This window comes from Talpa occidentalis, unplaced genomic scaffold (genome assembly GCF_014898055.3).
Source record: "Talpa occidentalis isolate TD23 unplaced genomic scaffold, MPIMG_talOcc4v2.1 talOcc4.3, whole genome shotgun sequence".
NCBI lineage: Eukaryota > Metazoa > Chordata > Mammalia > Eulipotyphla > Talpidae > Talpa > Talpa occidentalis.
The window spans coordinates 78,618,373-78,632,709 of record NW_023603184.1 but is presented as its reverse complement, the minus strand read 5'-3'; the positions used below and the strand labels follow the sequence as shown (position 1 = coordinate 78,632,709).

Below are 14,337 nucleotides of genomic sequence, written 5' to 3'. Positions count from 1 at the left end.
ATATAAGAATACCTCTTATGGCATGTAATATAGTCTTTCAGGTACTATATTTACTAAGATACCTATGTGGATGTAAAAGATCAAACAAGTTTGCTATACCAACAACTAGATTTCTACAGAAGATTTTGACAAAGGAACAAGACTTCTGAATAGAGATGGCAGTGACTCTGATACTTGACTTTTCCAATTTTTTTTTAAGATTTATTTATTTATTTATACAAGAATCGGGGTATAGGCCAGATGCGTGCGAGCGTGGGAGGACTCACCAGAGACAGATCAGGGAACAGAACAGGCAGATTGACTGAAATACACTGCTGGGGGGAGCAGCGGGTGAGACAGGAGAGGTCTGCCGTGCCATGTGGGACACTCATCCACTCATCGGCCGGCTGGGATCAAACCGGCGCTGCAGAGGCTGCGGACAGCTTCACAGCGCTGTGCTCAACTGCCTGCACCACCAGGGAAGGCCCCTACTTACTTTTCAATTGCCTGGCCACAGTCATTTAAACATCTGCTGGACACTTGACCCACCAAAGACAATGCATTGTTTTGTCAAACACCTGTGAGTTACTTGCAGTGAAACTTCTAACCAAATGATAATGATGGTGTTTATCTGAGCATATAGTCAAATTCTTTCCCAAATCTGAGCTGTGAAATATGGTTTTTCATTAAATTATAAAGAGAAACAAAATTGTAAAACAATCACAGGCAGAAGCAACAAAATTGTAGCATCAGAAAGGAGTATTGTGAGTGACTCATTTTTTAATCAGAGCAACAGCAGAAAAAGCATGAAGTGATTCCAGCAATGAGTAAGAATCTTTTAATGCAACAATGACATTGAATGGAAAATATGTCTCCTAAAAAGGTAACAGTGTTACAGATGCACCTCCATAACTGGGAGGTGCCATTTTCCCTGCCTCCCCTTACATGTGGTCACCTTGGATTACAAGCTCCAGTATGCTATGGAACAGACTTCCTGAGTGGAGGAGCTACTGGAACTAGGCACAGAACTGAGCAAAATATCTATCACAGAAGGCAGGCAGGTTGGCCTCTCTTGTTTCTATAATCCTACTTGCACCCTGGCACTATTGAGAAGAGACATGGAGGAGACATGTAGAAGAGAGTCACAGAGACACATCAATGAGATGCTTACAAGAGACACATGGGTCAGAGCTGTGTAGGCAGGCTGTCTTCTGCAGAGACAATGGCAGTCACTATCTTAATTTTTTTGTGTGTGTGCTTTAATTTTGTATTTTCTCTCTTTCCTTCTGTCCCAGACCTGCTTAACACCATTCTTATGTTTCTCCACCCAAAGGTGCTTTGGATTTGTGGCAAGACTTTGGGGCTCAGCAGCCTTGCTTCAGGCTGCACCTGTTTGCCTGAGCTTTTGCTCATGAGAGATGGGTTATTTGGGGAGTTTTATTAGGAAACAATAATTGGGGATATATTCTCTTTATGCATACCAATTCATTAAAAGTTTTTTATATAAGGGGCCTCTCTGGTGGCGCAAGGGGTTAAGACACAACCTATGAAGCTATTCACAGCTGCTTCAGCATGAATTCAATCCCTGGCCAGCCAGGGAGCAATCTACATGGCATAGCAGATCTCTCCTGACTCGCTTGCTGCTCCCCTCAGCAGTGTATTTCAGTCAATCCACCTGTTCTCTTCCCCACTCTGTCTCTGGTGAACTCTCTCACCCCCTACACCTCCGGCCTATACTCCAGTTCTTGTATGCAAAAATAAATAAATCTTAAAAAAAGTTTTTACATAAAGCATCTGATTCCTCTGCCTTTGTGCAATGAATGACTGCTCCCCTTTTAGAATGTGCACCCCATAATAGTTTGAAGTCCCTGAGTTCTTTATCCCATGCACTAAAAACATGATAAGTTAGTGTGGAGAGTCATGACATCTTTCTAGGAAGCCATCTATGTTCAATGTCTGGGAGATCACTTGCATATTCTGAAAAACCATAGAAGCTATTTTTTTTTTTGCCTTACTGTAGGGTAAAGAAAAATGTCAGGCTTTTCTGCCCTCCCGCCATCAGGATAGATGATGGATCCTTGCGGTCCTGAATTCATGCCTGATGGCGGACACCTGGAGTAGGGTGTGGGCCTAGGTAGATGGGATTCACCTGGGCTAAGATTGGGCTTTTAAGGGCGGCATCACGGGGACGCCAGCAGAAGCAGAGAACGCCAGAGAGCCCAGAGAGAGTGCGGATTTGCTGGGGGCTGGGAGGAGATTATTATCCTCTGCCTGCCACGTACCCGCTGAACCCCAATAAAAACCTGCAAAACCACTGAGGACTCTGACTCCTCCTTTACCCGGTCTGCATGGGATCAGAAAACCTGCACTGTGGCCTGTCCTGCCCCTACACTTACTATTAAGAATGTCATAATTATAAAACTATTACTTATGGCACACCTACCCTACTGAACTGGTCTACCTACCCTACTGAACTGTGTTCTAACTGGGTGTCTAAATCCTGTTTAATTTCTCTTTGTAGTCACCTCATTGCCAATCAGGTGTCTTTCAGATAGAATATTTCCCCAACATGGCAGCTGAATAAAACTATATAAAATAACGAATGAACAAAACAGAACAAAAATAAACTTTTAGACTTAAGGAGAAAAATAGTGGTTACAAGAAGGGATAGTGAAAGGGGCTGGGCAAATCAGATAAAGTCGGTCAATTGTGTAGTTAAGAATGGAAAATTGAGTTTTGATAACAAGCACAATATATACAGATGTTCACTGATAATTCTGTACACCTGAAACATAATGGTTTAAACTAATGTTACTTCATAAAAAGAGTAGAAAAATATACACAAAATAACTTGATGAATTATTTGACATAATTGATGCCATTTTACTAGAGGGTTGCCCTTTCTTATTCCAACTAAAAGGGAAATGATTAGAGGAGCATTTACTATGAGACTCAAAATGAAGAGTTTGCTTTAATAGGGACTACTTTTGAAGAGTCAGTACTTTGAAATTTCACTGGAGTATACTCTCCAAGTGGGGTAATCTCCAACTAGGTTACCTAAATGAATATAGATTACTTTGCTATCACCATATTCCCAACAAAATTAAAGTTTCCCTATTTAAAAAAAAATCATATTCATTCAATAGCCTTTTTATATTTGTCCCTAATTTAATACTTGCAACAATCTTGAGGGATTAGAGTCATTTCCACACATTTTAAGACCATACTCTGAAATAAACAGAGTAGAAACAAAGACAGAATTAGGAGGATAATAGAACTCTCACTACTTGGAACTACACTTTGCCTGAGGAGCTGAGTCAAGTGTGCTTGTCTTTGACATGGCATGTGTGTGGAAAATTCTAGGCCTGGGACAGAACTTCTTGCTTTATTTTACCTTGCCTTTTAAATCTGAATTTAAAAAAAAAAGTTTCTTTAGCCCATCCCTTTTAACTCTTCATTTCCCCCCCAGCTCTCTACTTGGTCTGCAAAACACCACAGGCTATGAATCCATCCTACCCTTTGTAATCAAACCTCCTGGTTTAGTCTCAGACAGGCAAAGGTTAAAGTGAATGGTTCTTCCTCTGGGTCTGTCACAACTCAAATGTCACAACCTCAATGCATGGATAGTGGGATACCTGCTAGTGGAATAATCTTTCAGGAACAGCACAACTCCTCTCACCCTGACACAAACTGAAAAAATACAGTTATCATTCCCCTCAATACCAGGAGGCAATTTACTAACTCAAGTACTAATTGCTGCTTAATTCTGCATTTCCTTCACCTGCAATGATAGTTAATGCTTTGCAAGCCATAATTTTATGCCTTATTTAGGTTTACCATTTGCAAATAAATTGAAATGATCTTACTTAGCCTAATTTTATTAATATGGACATTTACACACATGATTTTAGGCATGCCACCATACTGCAATGTTATATAAAACTAAGTTAAATTTTATTTTCTTCATAAATCATGATTAGGATCAAATGAAATTAATTAATGAAGGAACATTCTTTAAAAAGAGATGCTATCATAATATCTTTTAATGTTGGTACTTTGTGATAGAAATTGCCATTTTACTCTCAATTTAGCTTTTGAGCATTTGTAAGTTACACTTTCTCAATTTTAGTTAAAGTTATAACTTTAAAGCTGAAACCTTTACAATCATAAAATCTGGCTCTTTTATGAAATTATGGAAATCAGGATCTATTCCCTACTGGGTCTAAGGTCAGGTAGTTAAATAAATGACTATGAGTACCCAATGGTTAATTTTTACACAGTTTCAGATCTCTTGTCTGCAACAGACAAATTAGACACACAAATTCAAAGTTTAGAACTTGGTAAATTATAAATTTTTTTTAAGATTTATTTATTTTTATACAAGAGCTGGGGTACAGACCAGAGGCACAGGCGGGTGAGAGGATTCACCAGAGACAGAGCAGGGAACAGAAAAGGCAGACTGACCAAAATATACTGCTGAGGGGAAAAGGAGGCATAACAGGAGAGATCTGCTGCACCATGTGGGAATCTCCCTGGCCAGCCGGGAATCAAACCCTCACTGCAGAGGCTGCAGGGAGCTTCACAATGTTGCGCTCAATCCGCTGCACCACCGGGGAGGCCCGGTAAATTATAAATTTTTCATTGAAGAAAAAAAGAGAGAAAGGGGGGGCCTCCCTGGATGCACAAGGGGTTAAGATGCAGCACTATGAAGCTGACCACAGCCAAGACAGCACAATTTCGATCCCCGGCCAGGGAGCTACCCACATGGCGCAGCAGACCTCTCGTGTCTCGCCTGCTGCTCCCCTCAGCAGTGCTTTAGATTGGTCTGCCTGTTCTGCTCCCCCACTCTGTCTCTGGTGAATCCTCTCACCCCGCACACCTCTGGCCTGTACTCCAGTTCTTGTATGCATAATAAATCTTAAAAGAAAAAAGAGAGAGAGAAAGGAAGGAAAGAAGGAGAGAAGGAAGGAGGGAGGGTGGGGGGATAGGGATGGAAAAAGGGAAGGAGGAAAGAAATAAGGGAGAAAAATTAATAATTTTTTTAAGATTTATTTATTTTATACAAGAACTGGGGTACAGGCCATATGTGTGGGAGGGTGAGAGGATTCACCAGAGACAGAGCGGGGAACAGAACAGGCTGATTGGCTGAAATACACTGCTGAGGGGAGCAGTGGGTGGCAGGAGAGGTCTGCTGCGCCATGTGGGACCCTCGCCGGCCAGCCAGGATCGAACCGGAACTGCAGAGGCTGCGGACAGCTTCACAGCGCAGCGCTCAACCTCTTGAGCCACCAGGGGAGACCCTACGTTAATAATTTTAATCAACTTTTTTGAAAGGTATCATTTGAGAAATGAGTGGCATCATTCTGTCACAAGTGCATATCTTATATAAAAGATTAAATGAATTACATGCTGACTTTCACATGATTAAAATCAATCCATTTGCTTTACAGTCCAACCTGAATAACATCCCATGCTTTCCAAAAGAGAAGCAGAAAGGGGAAAAAACGAACAGTTTATTAACTGTCCATTCTTAAGTAAATATTTCATAAAATGAAAGGGGAAGAAATCCTGCTTGAGAAATAGAAACTCTCACTTCTCTAAATATGACTCAAAGCAGCAAAAGACAATTGGAGTTAACAGAAAACAAATGACTTAAGACAGGATTAAGCTGAAAATCAGTCAAATGGAACCATCTTTCAGTAGATGAACCACAGAGTACTATTAACAACAATTCTTTTTTACAACATTGGTAAATGATCTCTTCACTTAACAGAAAAGTTAAAGGTGGTGTCTTTCGGGGGTCATGCCATTTTTATTATTATAATTTGGAGAAAACAAGAAACTGGCAGAAGGAACCTGCCTCTAAAGCAGTGACAAGTATAAAGCAGACTATAACTTTGGGGGAAAAAAAAATCACTGAATATATATTGTGTACAGAGCATAGATTAGTGTTTCATTGCTTACCTGCTAGAATTGCAACGGTGTCCACAGCTCCCACTCTCCTTTAGGAAAATGCCAGACAAAAGCTCTCCACAGTTCCTTGTAAATTAATGGAAGAGACCTCAGTGCCAGTAATTCAAGGTACTTCTGCTCAAACTCCACCCTTGGGGGAATTTGTAAACTAACCTTAGTTCCTCCCACCCTATCTAATCTGACTAAATCACTGGCTGACAAACATCTAAGCAAACAGCTCCTGCTGTATATTTCAAATGCTAGAGGCTCAGGTTCGGCCAAGTTTTCCTAACCAGTTGTGCCCTTTAAACTCCTGTAAACACTTCCTTGTCATCCAACTGCTTAGATCTTTGGTCTTATGAGTTGAGCCAATGAATTTGTCCTACAGCTAAATTCTAAAATGCTGCTTCTTTCTATGCTTTGGGTTTCAAATACAGAGGACAAAACTTTCCCAACTCTGGAAATAAGGGAAGTGTGAATTTTGGGGGGGGGGTACCGTACAATATGACATTTAACAGATGATCATTTTAGTCAAAAGTTTTAAAATAAGTTCTCAATTCTAGAATATAATTTATTATCCAATATGTGAGTTTTAAAACCTCTTATATTTTAAACGTAGGTGGTGAACAAGATAATCAAGAAAGTGAAAGTTTTTAGACCAAGTAGAAAATAGTCTAGGAAATGTTATAAATTCAAATTACTCCTTTAAGCACGTGGGCTATCTTCCACTGTCTCTTAATGCTTATTCTGAAACTTGGGTTTTTTGTGACCATCCTTTTAAGTGTAAAAAACAAGAACCTCCAGGGCCTCTGTGGTGGCACAAGGGGTTAAGCACATCACTGTGAATCTATCTGCAGTCTCTGCGGCACAAGTTTGATCCCCAGCAGGCCAGGGAGATACCTATATGGCACAGCATACCTCTCCTGTCTTGCCCGCTGCTCCCCTCAGCAGTGTATTTCAGTCAGTCGCCTGTTCTGTTCCCCATTTTGTCTCCGGTGAATCCTCTCACCACCCCTCCCAACACCTCTATCCTGTACCCAAGTTCTTGTATTCATAAATAAATAAATCTTAAAACAAACAAACAAAGAACCTCAAAAAAAAAAAAAAAAAAAAAAGAAAGAAAGAACTTCCAATTTCAGAATTAAGACGAGAGATAGGGCCTCCCCGGTGGCACAGCGGTTGAGCGCTGGGTTGCGAAGCTGCCCGCGGCCTCTGCGGCGCCGGTTCGATCCCCGGCTGCTCCCCGGCCACCGGAGGAGGGTCCCACATGGTGCGCAGACCTCTCCTTCCGCCCGCTGCTCCCCTCAGCAGTGTACTTCGGTCCTTCTGCCTGCTCTGCTCCCCGCTCTGGCTCTGGTGAATTCTCTCACCCTCCCGCGCTTCTGACTGTACCCAGTGCATGTATAAACCAAACAAACAAATAATAAATTAAAAAAAAAAAAAAAAAAAAGACGAGAGATAAAAGACTAGACCTAAATAAATGAATTATCTTTGTACACCTCTGTTACAAGATTCTGGGTTCTTGAGATCTCTGAGAAACAGAAATAATAGAGAATATGAACTTGCAGGTACCAAACAAGAATTCATTAAAGTTTAAACAGTTCAGCATGAGGGAGTCTGCATAGGGACAGGGTTTGTAAGCTGCTCCCAGATAAACAGGTTGAGACTCTACATAAGCAGCACATTCATTTAAAGTTGTCTATTACTTTCCATGTACATCATAGAGAACCACAAATCTACCTAGCCATACCCTGGAAGTAATTAATGTAACAATAGTTAGCAACTCTACAAAGAAATGAACCCCCTCCCCACCAAAGGATGATATCAGAACAACCCTGTCCCTTCCAAAAGCCGCTATTCAGCCCACCTGTGTTTATGCAGGCATCTCTTTCCTAAACCTCCCACTTTTAGGGGCAGATCTTTCTGCCCTCTTGTGTCTGTACAAATGTCCTTCACTTTCCTTTCCCTTTTTATAATAAGCCTGCCATTTGGGGTAGAACTAAACATCTCTGCCCTGTGGGCAAACTTGATGTGTGCCACTGAAAGGGGAGCGCTGGTGAAATTTTTCTCAGTGGTAACCCAAGAACTCATTCTCTGAACCCAACACCTCTCCAAATCAACATCAATGACTGTCAAGAGAGACAGTGAAGGGTAGATGTTTAAAGTGTCGATTCAAGAAACTTCTCTGACATTTGACTTTTCTTCCTGTGATTGTCTGGAAAAGTGATTTCTACACCACTAGTTAAATGTTATAAAAATTCATGCTGTTCATGTGTCCAGTACCTGGACACAGGTTGTGCCAGTTTGTATTCATTTGTGATTTAGTTTCTGGATGCAGCTTATAGTACATATCAGCCGAAATAAAGCAAATTCCTAAATTTTCATAATATCACACTACAGACAGTGGGAAATATTTTACCGGACTAGAATCCAAAGAAAGTCACAGTAAATCCCCAAAAGCCATAGGGAAGGAGAGTACATCATCAGAGAAGAGTAGGTTAGGAGAGTATATCAGTAATAAGAAGTGGAAAAATACATGCATAAATTTGAAATTTTGTAACAGGATAATCCCTTCCCCTGGAAAGGGGAGATTCCAGGTTCTCTGCCCTACACAAGGAGCGGTAGAGATGTGCAGAGAGGTGAAGTGAGAAAAGACTAGGAAAAGGCCTGCGAGGGGAAAAGCTGAGGATGAGGAGAAAAAAGAAGACAGAAAAGGAACGTGGGTCAGAGAGAGACTTGTGAAGAAGCCATGCTTGCTTCCAGGTCTTGGACTTTTACCAGGGACTTGGGGGGGCATCGAAGGAGACACTTGAAGGAGAAAGACGGGTGAGAGACCTATGGAGAGGCTGACAATGGTAGCCTTTATTTTCACTTGTATTTTGATTTGGCTCTTTTTCCTCCAGACTTGCCTGGCCCCTTCTGTGCCTTTCCTGTGGTTCCCGACCAGGTGTCTCAGGCTTATTGCAAGCTTTTGGGCCTCAGGGGCCCTGCTTTGGGCCAACCTTGTTTGGCTGGGCATTTACCCAAAAGGGGATAGGTAAGTTTGTGTGTTTTTTGGAGCAATTATTTTAACTATTTTCTTTCTATTCTCTTCTTTTTATGACACAGTAATTGCTTCTCTATTGCACACTATTGTATTAAAGTAATTTCTGTTGAAGGTCTTACACACTAGACTATGTTTTGTTTTGATGGGACAGATGGCAGAACCCATTTAAAGCAGGCAGTTTTGGTGGTCCCAGAGTGTTCCTCATTCTTCCCTGTAACAATTTTAATTCACTCTATAGATGTATTTTTATTATTAGAAGTTTTAGCAAAAAAAAAAAAAATTCAAAACTAAGTGAATATGAGGAACACTTGACATAAACAACTTTTTTTTTTTAATAGAGGCATGATTTATTTATTTATTCGTTTGTTTGTTTATACATGCACTGGGTACAGTCAGAAGCGCGGGAGGGTGAGAGAATTCACCAGAGCCAGAGCGGGGAGCAGAGCAGGCAGAAGGACCGAAGTACATTGCTGAGGGGAGCAGCGGGCGGCAGGAGAGGTCTGCGCGCCATGTGAGACCCTCCTCTGGTGGCCGGGGAGCAGCCGAGGGATCGAACTGGTGCCGCAGAGGCCCCGGGCAGCTTCGAAACTCAGCGCTCAACCTCTACGCCATCAGGGAGGCCCCATAAACAACTTCTTTAGAAGAAATTGGAAATGTGTTGAAAGCATGCCAAGCTTGAGTGGTTATGCATTTGAAGGTAGAATTGTTCAGTTCTAGCTTAACTTTGATATTCAACAATTTCAGATCATAGAAAAAATGAGTTTTCCTTTTCATTTTCTGAATTTTTTGTATTTGATTGGAATAGGAGAATAATTATAAAATGCCCTAGAATTCAAAAGGACCTTTCATTTTTCTTAAGTTGATAAGGAATCATGTCACATAGATCTATTTTCATTAGAATCATTTACTTTTAGTGGGGATATATTAGCTTTATTTAAAATAAGTTATAGCTATATCCCACTGTGTTGTTTTAATATATTTTGTTGTTCATGGGCTTTTAAACAGTTTTTTTTAATTTTTAGATTATTTAATTTTTATTTTATTATATAGATTTTATTTTTCAGAGCAATTAACATTTACAGCAAAAATGAGCAAAACTACAATACCCATAAATTTATTTCTTACTTTTTATTAATAATTAGAATCAAATCTCTTCTTTCCTTTTTCACTTTTGTCCAAGTCTTCCTTATTTTTTCTTATATATTATTTCAATATTGATTACTTTGGAATTTTAACTTTGATTCCTTATTTCTTTCCATAATGTTACATAACTTTCATAGTTTTAATTTTTTGCTTTATTTTAAACATTCTTTTATACAACTTAATCTTCATTATTTTTGCATTGTGTTAGCCAGTACTTATTCTTATCATTAGCTCTTATGATTTATTCTTCTCTATTTTTAACTCAACTTCTTTGTTTCTTCTGTTTTTTTTTTTTTTGAACCTCACTGGTTTTATTTCATAATTCTTTAATATTTCCCAGTTATCTTAAGTATTACTTCCAAATTACAATTATGGGTTTTGGTCTTTTTGTTGTTATGTAGAAAGCAAATTAATAGGAGTGGTTCAAGCATGAAAAGACTGCACCTCTAAAAGGAGGTGCCATTGATGGAGGACAAGTATAGAAAGACTGGAAAGGAGGCGCCCCAAGACCAGAACCTGACTCACAAGGAGGTGGGGGTAGAAGAAAATAACAGGGCCATTGACCTAACTTAGAGGTCGTGACCATTAGGCACCAGTGCCTTATCACAAGTCATAAGGCCTAAGCAAGATCAGATGCCATAGGGAGTGGAGCACAGCCCTGAGGGTAAAGATAGAGAGATTGGGCTCACCCTGGAATCTCCGCTCCCCACCCTGGAATCTCTGGTCCCTTCCTGATTTTGAATAGTTGTCCAAAATTGGCAAAAATCTAACACTCTGACCACTCGCAGAGATGAGCCCCTGCCCACCAAAATAAGAGGATTAAACCTCACGTTGCCCCCCACTAAGGGGCAGCTCTTCCTGCCCTCTTGTTTCTATGCAAGTGTCTTTTACCATCCTATCCCTTATCTAATAAACTTGTCCTTAAAAATCACTACCGTCACTGCCTCGTGGAGAAACTCACCGCGTGCCCCCGAAGCCAGAGCTCTGGCGAAACCTTTCCCAGAGTAAACCCAAGGACCCGCAACTCCACAAAAACGACATCACCATCGTTCATCAAACTCCCCAGCAAGTTATTTTGTACCTGTGTGTGCCACAACACACTAGAAAGAACAAGACCATGGGACTCTCAGTAGTTCTTTATGGGTCTGGGATTTAATGCAATTCACAACCTCCAACTGGATACTGAACACAAATGTAGATTATAATTTTAGTTTATATGTCCATTTGTTATAGACAGCCCCATGGGAGATAAGAATACCTGGGGGGTGTCCTCACCCCCTCATTTGTGCACTTAAGAACTCAGGACAAGACATAAAATTAGGCACACAAAGAACAGTGAATTTACATGGGGAATGAGAAAAAGGAGAAGAGAGAGAGAAGATTAATGGTCCATACCTCCTATGAGTAATGCTAAATGCCTTCTGAGCTGAGACCCCAGGTGAAAGATGAAAGCCGGAAAAGCAAGTGAGTGCAAGCTCCCATCATCAGTTTTATACCAAGCATGCCAGCTTAATTCCACTCTTAGTTCCCAGCAAACCCCTCTTCAGGATAAAAAGTAAGCCCCTATTCCTAGTGCAGGAGGAAGCTTTGGGAGGCTTGCATAGATAAAGGGAGTTGATAAGGCTGCTATGGGAGCAAGGCCTTAAGATTGATCACTTTTGACCATGAATGTGGAAGCAGGGCCAGGACATATTTTGCTTCAAAGGTCAATGCCCAAGACCAGACATTTCAGAAAATAACTGGCCCACAGCTTGTGAAAACAGGTTACAAAAAGGGAGCCCCAAGTCCTTTGCCCACAGACCTCTCCTATCTAGCCCCCTGCTCCTTTGCAGAGTATTTCAATAAATCTGCCTTTTGTCTTTTCCACTCTGTCTTTGGTGAATTCTTTTACCCCTGCACCTCCAGCTTCACCTCAATATTTCTCCCCACTACATTTATTTAGAATGTTTGCTTTCAATATCCACAATTTCCCATTAAGTTACATAAAAGTATTAGAAAGAACAGGGGCAAAGGGGAAATCTTTCCATACCTTTGTGGGTTCTTTTGGGCCGCCAAATAGTCAAACAAGTTTTAGGCACATTGCTAAGAGGAATAAAAAAGTCAATAATATGAATATCTCCTCTGGTAAGAAGAAGCAACTCACCTCAAGTCTTCCCTCTCCTCACTTAAACTCAGAAGCTAAAAGACTAAAGGATTTAAGAGGGTGAAGGGAAAGTCAATAATGTGAGGTTATGAGAAAAGCAACAGTAAACAAAGGCTTGACTGTTATGTAGATTTAGTTCTACTTTTCTCCTTAACTAGTTGTCAAAAAGAATAGGTCTTTCTAAAAAACAGTGAAGGAAACTCTCTTCCAGAGAGATTTTCTTTTACAGGTAAACATCTTACAAAAGAGTAACTTCTACTCAGCTTTCAAAGCCCCTCATATGAATAATAATTATATTAAAATAATATATTTGGGGTGGCAAACCTGCATTCCTACAAAAGAGATATTTGCAATGCACAGATTTTTTCTACCTTTCTCTCTCTTCTTTTTCTAATTCTATTACAGTCTTTCTTCTGATTGTTATTTGAAGGTTCTTTTGTAACTGTGATAGCCATAGTAAGGGGAGATTCCTCGTTCCCTGTTCCCAAGGAAAGGTGGAGCTGAACAGGGAGAAAGACTGGGAGAAAGAAAGGGTGGAAAGGAAAAGACTAGAAGACTTGAGAAGCACATAGAGCAGAGACAGGTGAAGAAGCCACACTTGGTTCTTGACCTTGGCCTTGTATACCAGGGGCCTGGGGACATGGAAGAAGACACTTGAAAGAGGCAGAGACATGGGTGAGAGAACTTTGATTTTGTTCTTTTCCTCTCAGACTTGCCTGATACCTTCTGCCCCTTTTCTATGGTTCCCTACCAGAAGGTACCTTAGACTTGGGGCAAACTTTCAGGCCTGGACTGCTCTACTCTGGGTCAATTTGTTAATGAAAGGGAACTGCTAAGAAAAGGAAATCTTTCCCTGTTAAAGAGTCATAGACATGGAAATGTAAGTAAATAACAAGTTTGTTTCCTTAATAAGAATATCTAAGACTATTTTTTTTTAAGATTTATTTTTTTATGTATTTATACAAGCACTGGGTACAGTCAGAAGCACAGGAGGGAGAGAGAATTCACCAGAGACAGAGCGGGGAGCAGAGCAGGCAGACTGAAGTACACTGCTGAGGGGAGCAGCGGGTGGCAGGAGAGGTCTGTGCGCCATGTGGGACCCTAGCCCAGCGGCCGGGGAGCAGCCGGGGATCGAACCGGCGCTGCAGAGGCTGCGGGCAGCTTCGCAACCCAGCGCTCAACCGCTGCGCCACTGGGGAGGCCCTGGCAATACAGAAAAGACAAAGAATATAGTTTCTGAATCAAGCACCCAAGTTACCCATCCCCTCATGGGTAAAAGTCCAGACAAACGGGATTGGACCAGAGCAAGGCCCAAAAGCCTGCCCCCAAGTCTAAAGTACCCTTTGGCAGGGGCCCATAGAAAAGGGTCAGAAATAGCCAGGCAAGTTTGGGAGGAAAAGAGCAAAATCAAAATCAAGATAAAAGCTGCCATTGTTAACCTCCCCACGGGTCTCTCAACCACATCTGTTTCAACCAGCCCAAGACCAATAAGCAAGTGCAACTTCTTCACATGTCTCTCTGCTCCATGTGCCTCCTCCAGGTCTCCTTGCTCTCCATCCTATTTCCTTCCTTCCTCAGTCCCCTCTCTAGCTTCTTCTCCTCCCTGCTCAGCTCCACCCTCTGGGTGGGGCAGGGAACCTGGAGCTTCCCTTTCTCCTGGGCACTGCCCTGTTACCAATTCTGTTTGGCTGGGCATTTACCCATGAGGGGATGGATCACTTTGGGTGTTTCCCGAAGAAACTATTTTAAGTATATTCTTTCTTTTCTCTCTCTGTTGCACACTAATACTATTAAAATTATTTTCTATTGATCTCATGCACTAAAAGTATGTTAGTCTTAGTGCAGCAGATGGCAGAACTCATTAGAGCAGGCAGGTTTGGGGATACTAGGGTGTTCCTTAATCTACCTGCTAAGATTTTAACAACTTATATATTTTAAAATATTTGATGTTATCTTAGCTAGGTATAGGATGCTGGCATAATTCCTTCATTTTATTAATCTGTATATAATCTACTTTCTTTTAGATTTATGTTACACGCAAGAAATCAGATGTTAATTCTTTTTGTCTGTAAAT

The 14,337-nt window shown here is 41.0% G+C and overlaps 1 protein-coding gene across 1 annotated transcript in view; it reads right to left on the bottom strand.

Annotated features, from left to right (window-relative positions):
- KYNU (kynureninase) overlaps positions 1-14,337 on the bottom strand; it is a 714,170-nt gene that overhangs the window by 113,353 nt on the left and 586,480 nt on the right. Inside the window, exon 8 of the mRNA XM_037521827.2 lies at positions 5,944-6,018. The gene's annotated coding sequence lies outside the window, so the exon portion shown is untranslated. The remainder of the gene's footprint in view (positions 1-5,943; positions 6,019-14,337) is intronic.